The sequence below is a fragment of the Rhagoletis pomonella genome, unplaced genomic scaffold (assembly GCF_013731165.1).
Source record: "Rhagoletis pomonella isolate Grant_MI unplaced genomic scaffold, Rhpom_1.0 Rhpom_scaffold_00632, whole genome shotgun sequence".
Taxonomy (NCBI): Eukaryota; Metazoa; Arthropoda; class Insecta; order Diptera; family Tephritidae; genus Rhagoletis; species Rhagoletis pomonella.
This window is the reverse complement of record NW_023459186.1, coordinates 1,318-9,705: the sequence shown is the minus strand read 5'-3', so window position 1 is coordinate 9,705 and position 8,388 is coordinate 1,318.

The following is an 8,388-nucleotide window of genomic DNA, read 5'->3' as shown; positions in this document are numbered from 1 at the left end:
GTCACTTGAAATTTGCACTTTATTATACCAAAACTGAATGAGCTACAAAACTGCATACTCAAAATGTTTCTGAAAAATGTATATGGTTTTTTGTTAAAGAATACAATATGTTTTTATAAACAAATAACTATAATAAAAAATATTAAGATAAATGGTCAAATCTTGTCAATATGTGGGTGTCGTAAAGTTATGATAAGCACTTTATAAATGCAAAAAAGAAAGCTTTCTATAAATCAATTGTTTGAACGATATTTTATTCTGTATATAGATTTTGCACATTTATTTCAAAGCAAACGCAAATCAGTTTCACCCCGACTCAAATCAATTTAATACAAACACAAATACAGTTAATTTAAACCAAACGCCAACTTAATTAATCCAAAAAAAAATTAAATGCAACACATAGAACTTTGTATTTATATCTTATTTAATGAATTAATATCACTGTAGGAAAAATCTCAAGTTTTTAGATGACAAAAAAAAACGCCGAATCACATTAACTTAATTTTGGATCAAAGATTAAGGATATACATATATATTTTTATGAAAAAAATTCAAACATTAACAAAGAAATAAGAAAAAAAACAAATACCATTTTTTATAAATTTTTCTTACTTGTGTTAAAGCCCTTTCCTTGCCAAAAAATTAAGCTATTAACAATGAAAATCGGTGGATAAATAAACTACTTTTGTATGGTCAAATGGATATGTGTAATAATTTTTTGTATGTGATAGAATCAGGAAATATTGTTACTAAGGATGTTCGTATTACAAGGTTTGCGTCAATACCAGGTACTTGTTAGTAGTATCGGATAATAATAATCAGCGAACGGATTTTATGGAAATTGCCTTTTTTCTGCTAAAGAGATAGTATATTCGATTACGAATGTCCACGAATTAGCTTTCCCTGATTCCATATATGCATATTTAATTTGGCCATTTTTTCCTTTTTTAAGATATTTGCCTTTTTTACCTATTGTACCTTTAAAAAAGTGAGGAAAAAGCCTTTATTCCTAATATATAAAAGTTTCAAACGTTGCATATTTAAATTGGGCGCCACTTGTATCATCTCACGTCGAGGGCACGTTTAATACATTTATGGCTATTGTTAAAGCCTTTTCTGTTACAAAAAAATCAAGTTGTAAACGAAGAAAGTCGATGGATAAATTAAGAAGTAATAATGAAGATGCGCAATGATTTTTTGTATGAAAAATGAGCAGGAAATAATGTTACTCATACGTCATGTACACCTGAAAATATTTTGAAACTTATCCACAGAATAAAAAATTAACTCAATTTTCGGAACCAGCGAGCAATTCTATAAAGGAATTGGATATTGGATTGGAGATTGGATTTTTCTGTAAACCAGTGTTATTTTTCAGTTTTTGTTTTTAGTGCCTTCTTTTGCCTTTTTTGCTATTTCTAGTGCCTTTTCCTGCCTATTTCGCTACTTTATTTTGCCTTTTCCAGCCTATTTCGTTACTTTATTTTGCCTTTTTATAGGTGTTTAGGACCTAAAAATTCGCTCCTTGATAATAACAATAGACTGGAACGACAAAATTGCATGCATACCTATAATTACAAGTGGAAAAAATATTATTAAGATAATAGTTATGTCAAAATATATCGTAACCAGAACTTAATTTATAGAAACAAAAGTGCTGTGAGTTTTAAAAGCGCCAAACACTACGCGCCATATTTGAATGCAGCTTGAAAGAACGCTAGATTTCCTTAGAGGATATTGACTACGTGATAAAAAGCCTTCAATCATGCGACCATCTGGTTATAAGTGAAGTTGAGGTTATATGGAAGAAAGCTAGAATTCCTACTAGGTTAGGTTGAAGTAACTGCTAGGCTTGGACGACAGTGTACTGTGTACTGGCTTAGGCCCAATCAGGGCTCATTGTGATACCACATGGATCCAAAAAAACCCCTACTCCTTAAACCAATTCGTGGAGTCTTGGAACCTTAGCAAATGCCGTATTCCAAAGTATTTAAACAGTTGCGCTTAGATCGTCTCCAAAGCCTATACCTACGAATTTATGTCTTTTCCTGCCTAGTGCGGGGCAATCGCAGAGCAATCGAGGTGACATATCGTCTCTCTTGAGAGTAAGAATTTCTCCTGATCTCCTTATATTCCATTTTGGCCATGTAAGCTTCGTTCAATTACAGTTTCCAGTGTGCTCCCATCTGTTGGCAGCTTCTTCAAGGAAGTGTTCCTTTAACAAGAATTTGCAGGAAGCGACTGGCATACCCATCCTCTTCCAGGCTGGTGAAAGTGGAAAGTAAGTACCCCCCTTGCAAGCTCGTCTGCCTTCTCATTTCTTGGTATGTCACTGTGCCCCGGTACCCATACCAAGTGCAAAGCGAAGCTCTTCCATCACACTAAGTGATTTGCGGCAGTTGGCAACTGTCTCCGAATTGATAGTGATAGGATCAATATTTTAGTAGTGGCGATAACAGCTAGCTTTAGGCTCCCAACGGCTGCTTGTATGGCTGCCAGTTCGGCTTGAGAGGCAATACAGTCAGGTAGACGGAATGAATTCCTAATAAAAGTGGGGACAATTGTAGTTTAGAAGTAGAGCCCCTGTATGACAAATGGAGAAATTGACACAAAACTTTGCAAAAGGCAATCATCTGCACAAGAAAAATGTGTCAAATGAACAACATCATTTCCAAGGCGAATTTATATATGATGGTGTTATTTCATCAGCTGTGAGTGAGTGAAAACGTGAGAGTGTTTGTGTTTTCTGTCGCCCTTTTTCATTCGGTGAAGAATAGCTAAAATTTGACAATGGCCCGCTAAAAGCAAAAACCAGTAACTATTGTATTTATTGACTCGATACTACCTTATATGATTTCGCCTTAATTGTTTTCTTCTCATCTTTCATACAAGCAAATCGTTGCGCATTTTCATCTCACCATTTACTACGTTTTATTTATCAACCGATATTCCTCGTTGGAAGCTTGATTTTTTTGTAAACAAACGTATTGAAATTTGAATTTTTTCACGTAATCTCTCCGTAATCCGATTTTAAAAATTTTTCGCAGGTAACTTTTATGACGAAAGAAACCATTCTAGGGGGAGTCTGGCTTTGATGGACAAAGTGGCAAAATAAGGCTCAGTCTAGTGTACATGTTCTGGACTTTCAGATATTTTGAGCAGTGTGGCTAAGCAATCCATCAATATTTACTCAAAATTGATATATTCAATTGTTCTTTAGCAAAAAATTTATTTTTCATAACATTCCAGGAAAATAGGCATAACACCTTGGCTGGATTATAAAATCGGAAAAACAGCCGTAATAAAGATGAAATCACACCCACGTGCTTATTCCCCATCGAATATTCGACACAGCGACCCTAGCTTACATAGCCAATGGTCTAAACACTGCGCTAAGTTCGCCTTATAAAATGTGGTTGCTTTTCCATATGCCAACCCAAGTCAACCACAATCAAGGGCTGCTATTCTGCTGCGGAGTGGTAGCGTGCACTGTTAACCACTACATTACATCACATTGGCCGCCATTTAATTTGAAATAGGCCAGGTGGCGAAGAATTGGGATTCCTTAGGAGCTTTAAACTATCAGCAGTCAGCAGGAAGCAGAAACGATTGGCGTGCTATGTTGAACTCGGTTAAAATAAAATATCTTAAGCGGTTACAGTGCCAATGGCACTCTTGATAATTTTCAACGTATGCGAGGGTATTTAAATTTATATATATGTGAGAACACACACTAAGGGCCAGTGGCAGTTTAAACTTTGTTTACGTAAACTGAGTTTAAATTGAACAGCTAGCTGAAATTGTATTGGCTAATCTTAGTTGAAACTAGCCTAACTAAAACTAAGTTTAAACCACAGCCAGGCACTAAAAAAGTGGCATTAAGTATATGTACATATACAGATTAATGCAAAGACTTGTTAAACACAAATCCAAATATACATATACATACATATATGTTATATTGTATACAGCAGCATAGTACATCTCCTCCCACTCATTCAGTTTCAATCGAACAAAAAAAATGTCTCCGATTTCATGGAAACCCAACTCAAAGCGAACGCTGACAATCTTGACACTTTCTAATGCTGCTGACTGTAACAAAGGGAAGAATTTCATCTGACAAATAAACAGCTAGTCTAAATTCAACCACACTCACTGGCGGATACGTGTTCATCCATATGAATGTATGTATGTATATACACACAATAATAACAAAAGGAAGATAAGTACAAAAGAAAATATACATCATGGAAAAAGAACTACACAACGGTCGCTTAGCAAACAAAGCGCAATCAGTGCCCCACTAAATGGCAGGTAAACAGGCGACTAAAATAACGATTAGCCGACGCACGTTATGCCAGCAAGTATTACCCAGCAAAAAACACGATTACCACAGAAGCGAAAGTGTAAACGAGCTAGGCGATGGGAATCGCTTACGCTTTCGCTTCAGGAAGGACTTATTTTAACATGGGCATGTCATTGGCGGTAAGCCCTTACCCGCAGCATTACCTTCAAACGAAGGGAGAACGCATGGATAAACAGAATCCAGAGAAGCGAACAAAGAATGCCTTACAGAGAAACTAATGTATTTAGAATGCCCAGATGAGTACATACTTATTTATATTAAATCAGAAAATGTCTTAAAAGATTAAAATTAATTAAGATTTTTATAAATCAGTTTTTATACAAACATATGTATGTATTTGGGTATTTAGATTTTACTTAAAAATCGGTATGTACATACATGCATATTTAATTAAGCTTAAAATTGTACTTCCTCACTCATGTACTTCACTTCATTGACTGACTTCAACTTCGCTGCAAATTGAACAAAGCAAAACATGATTTTTATGCGAGACAAATTTCCACAGAAACTAACGGTAGAAAAAGATTTTTTTGATATTCATTCTATTTTTCAGCTGACTAGGATGCAGCATTCTACTTTGCATTCCCCGAAATGAAGCAAAGAAGCGAAATAAACAAAAAATATTGTAGGACATTCTACTTTGCATTCCCTGAAATGAAGCAAAGAAGCGAAATAAAAAAAAATATTGTAGGACATTCTACTTTGCATTCCCCAAAATGAAACAAAGAAGCGAAATAAATTAAATATTTTAGGACATTCTACTTTGCATTACCGACAATGCCTAAAAGAAGCGAAAAAATTCGAAGGCATTACAACGCTATGCCTTCTAGAACACGTTACCACTAAAAGCGATTACCGATTTTTTGCTGGGTAACATGCACACAAGCCTGTGAAGCAGGGAAGCCAACTCGTGGGGAATTCCCCGATTTGCGGGGAGTTTCAGTTTGCGTGGTGTATCGGGGAATGGACAGTTTTTTGTGGGGAATTTCGGCTTACGTGGGGAATCGGGGGATAAACTGTTTTTTTTTTTGTGAGGAATTAGGTGTTGACCAATTTTTTTTGCTTTTTTGATTCAATTATTTCATGAGTTAAAAAAAATTGCATAAGAAATACAACTGCTACTATGCAAACTACTGTTGATTTCTTAGAATTTTGTTTGTCGCATTTGCTTTCATGTAACGAATAAACACAATTTATTTTTAATATGGAAGAAAACCGCAACACCTTCGAAAAAAATATTTTAAGGGAAAATGCCTAGCCACTTGAAACTTGAACTTTATTGTACAATTTAGCAGTGAGTGCGCTACAAAAGTGCATACTCGAAATCTTTATAGAAAATCGAATTAAATAACAAAAAAATAAAAACAATTGTGAAAACTTGTAACAATTTAGTACGACTACAATTTTTTCGACCACTGTATGTATGTACATTTTTCATTCTGCATTTGTTAACTGACTTTATAAAAGTTTGGTTTGATTTATGAATACATATCGCACACCAAGTTTTAAAGTGAGCTAACTCAAAATGTAGAGAGGGAAAATAAATGCTTGTGGATCGTACGGATTCAACTCTATTAATTCAAAAACAATTATAACAGTCGTTTTTTTAGTTAATGTATATAATCGTGAACCAAAAAATATTTGTATTAACTGGATGTAGGTCCTATCAATTAATTTATGCAAAAAAAATCACCCAATTTTTTTTTTTTTTTGAGTTGATCGCACCTTAGATCTAGGTGTGCGATATGTAGATGAGGAACATTTGAAAATAAAAGAAACAGAAAGAACAGTAATATAGAAAAAAAAAAGTATTAATTTTTTCCGTATATAAGGAATATAAGGAGATACATATCTCTGGGTGGGGAATTTTACGAATTTACGAATTCTCAATAATAAGTTGGCTACCATGATGTGAAGATACAAACTCTCATAAGCACGACATATAAATTTACATACATACATACATACATATGTGTGTATATGTGCATAAATATTTGGAAATCAAGTGCAAAAAAGCCTACAATAGATAGAGATACAGGTTTTTGGGTCATAACTAGTTCTGTCTTAACCGGGTTAAAGAAATTGAACACCGTCCGATAAAATTGAACTTTTTTATGCACGCAGAAACTTAGTACTCGTATTTTTACGTTTTTCTAGATCAATACGTTTATAGTTTCTATGGGGGAAAACAACCCTTAACAAACACTATGCTGAATCGGTTAATTGTATATTGCCTTGTGACTTTATTAAACTTCGTATCCCAGGGTGAACCAGAAATAGCAATGCAAAAGGCAACAGCTCCAATTTAACAGATCAATGCAAACAGGTGTAAAGGAGAAATTATAATTTCTCTTAAACGCTTAAATATACGCACCATCAACTGTAACAAATCTTGCTCTTTTCTCTCAGTTTTGCATTACATCTGTTAGAATTGGATCTCATGTTGATATTGTCTATACGGAGTTTACTGCGGAAGCTCGAAAATTTAGGTTTCCACCCACGATTTATCTCTAGGCTGCAATGATATCTACCTAATAGGACATCATTTGTTGAAATCGAAAAGAAATCATACACTAAAAAAAAAATTTCGTAAAAATGCCTCCTTAAATCTTTCGTAGCCTTGGTTTTTGTACAACGTACGAGACCTTCGTTCATAATACGAACACATTTTTCACAACATAACAAGATTTTACGAACCATTCGTAAATATAACGGAAGGAGTTTCGTTATTCATATTTTCAGTACAATTTATGAAAACTTTCGTTTATTTTACAAAACACATGCGTAAATTACCGAACAAATCTCTGTACGAATTATGTTTTTTATATTGTACGAAGGCACCTGTGAGATCTCTGCCAGCCATGCGTAATCTTTTTGTATGATCTTGCAACTACAACATTGGTGCGATGCGTATGCCAATAAAAGTTCTTAGAGGGAAACTTAAGAGCACAGACGTGCGTTTTCTGTTATAGGAGGGCCAATAATCCTCGCTGTTCCACAGGATGAAAAGTTTTCCGGTACATTGCTAAATGAGTCGTTTGATCTCCTAAGTATCTTTCAAATGAAGCAATTGATATACCTACGGTGATCTTTCCTTGTTAATTCACCACTTTTACAATTCGTGGTAAAATTTATGAACTGATTTCTGGGTAGATGCAAGACCGCATGATCGTGCATGAGGGCGTCAGAAAAACTTAACCCCATCCTTCATTTAGACATCTGAAAACTAAATTCGTATAACTTAAACATAGTGCCCAAGCAGACCAACCACACGGGGTTTCTATACATTTCGTCTGCAGCGCCATCCGTTGGGTTCATTTCTGCAAAACCATTGCTTACCATAAAATGAATACGTGTTATGAATTTCAACCTTAACTCCAGCGGCACTAATCAGGTAAATTTTAATCAAAAGAATTTTCCCCATCATACAGGTACATAGCTCACATTTAAAATTTGAACGAAATCGGTTAATAAATACGATTTTTATAAATAATCTACTCCAGCACACCTAGCGAGTTTTCTAGTAGTTCTGACGGAACTCTATTCAGTGTTTTTTGAGTTAATTCCGAATAACGAAAACGGCTATCATTTTATGCAAATAGGTATGTGATATGACAGTTTATAGCGAAACTCCTAAAAGCAAAGCTCCATTCTTTGTGAAAAATTTAAAAAAATTCTTCAAAATTTTCACATAAATTTTACCTTACTGAAAATTAAAGACAAAGTTACAATAGTTCAATGGGATTTAAAAATCTAGGAGAAAATGGTTCCCAATCGAATGATACTTGCGCGTTTACGTAAATGTATATCGAGCCAGCCTTTCCAATAATCACCACTTTTCGCCATAACTACGGTATTGATAACATATGTAGCTGTGTAGAATTTCAGGACGTTAGCGTAAGCGGTTCCAGAGATAAGCTATATGAGAAGTTCAGTTTGTATGGAAGGAAGGAGCCACGCCGCCTTTCCCAATGCATTTGTTATATATGCATCAGTGCTAAGCAGTGTTGCCGTTTTAG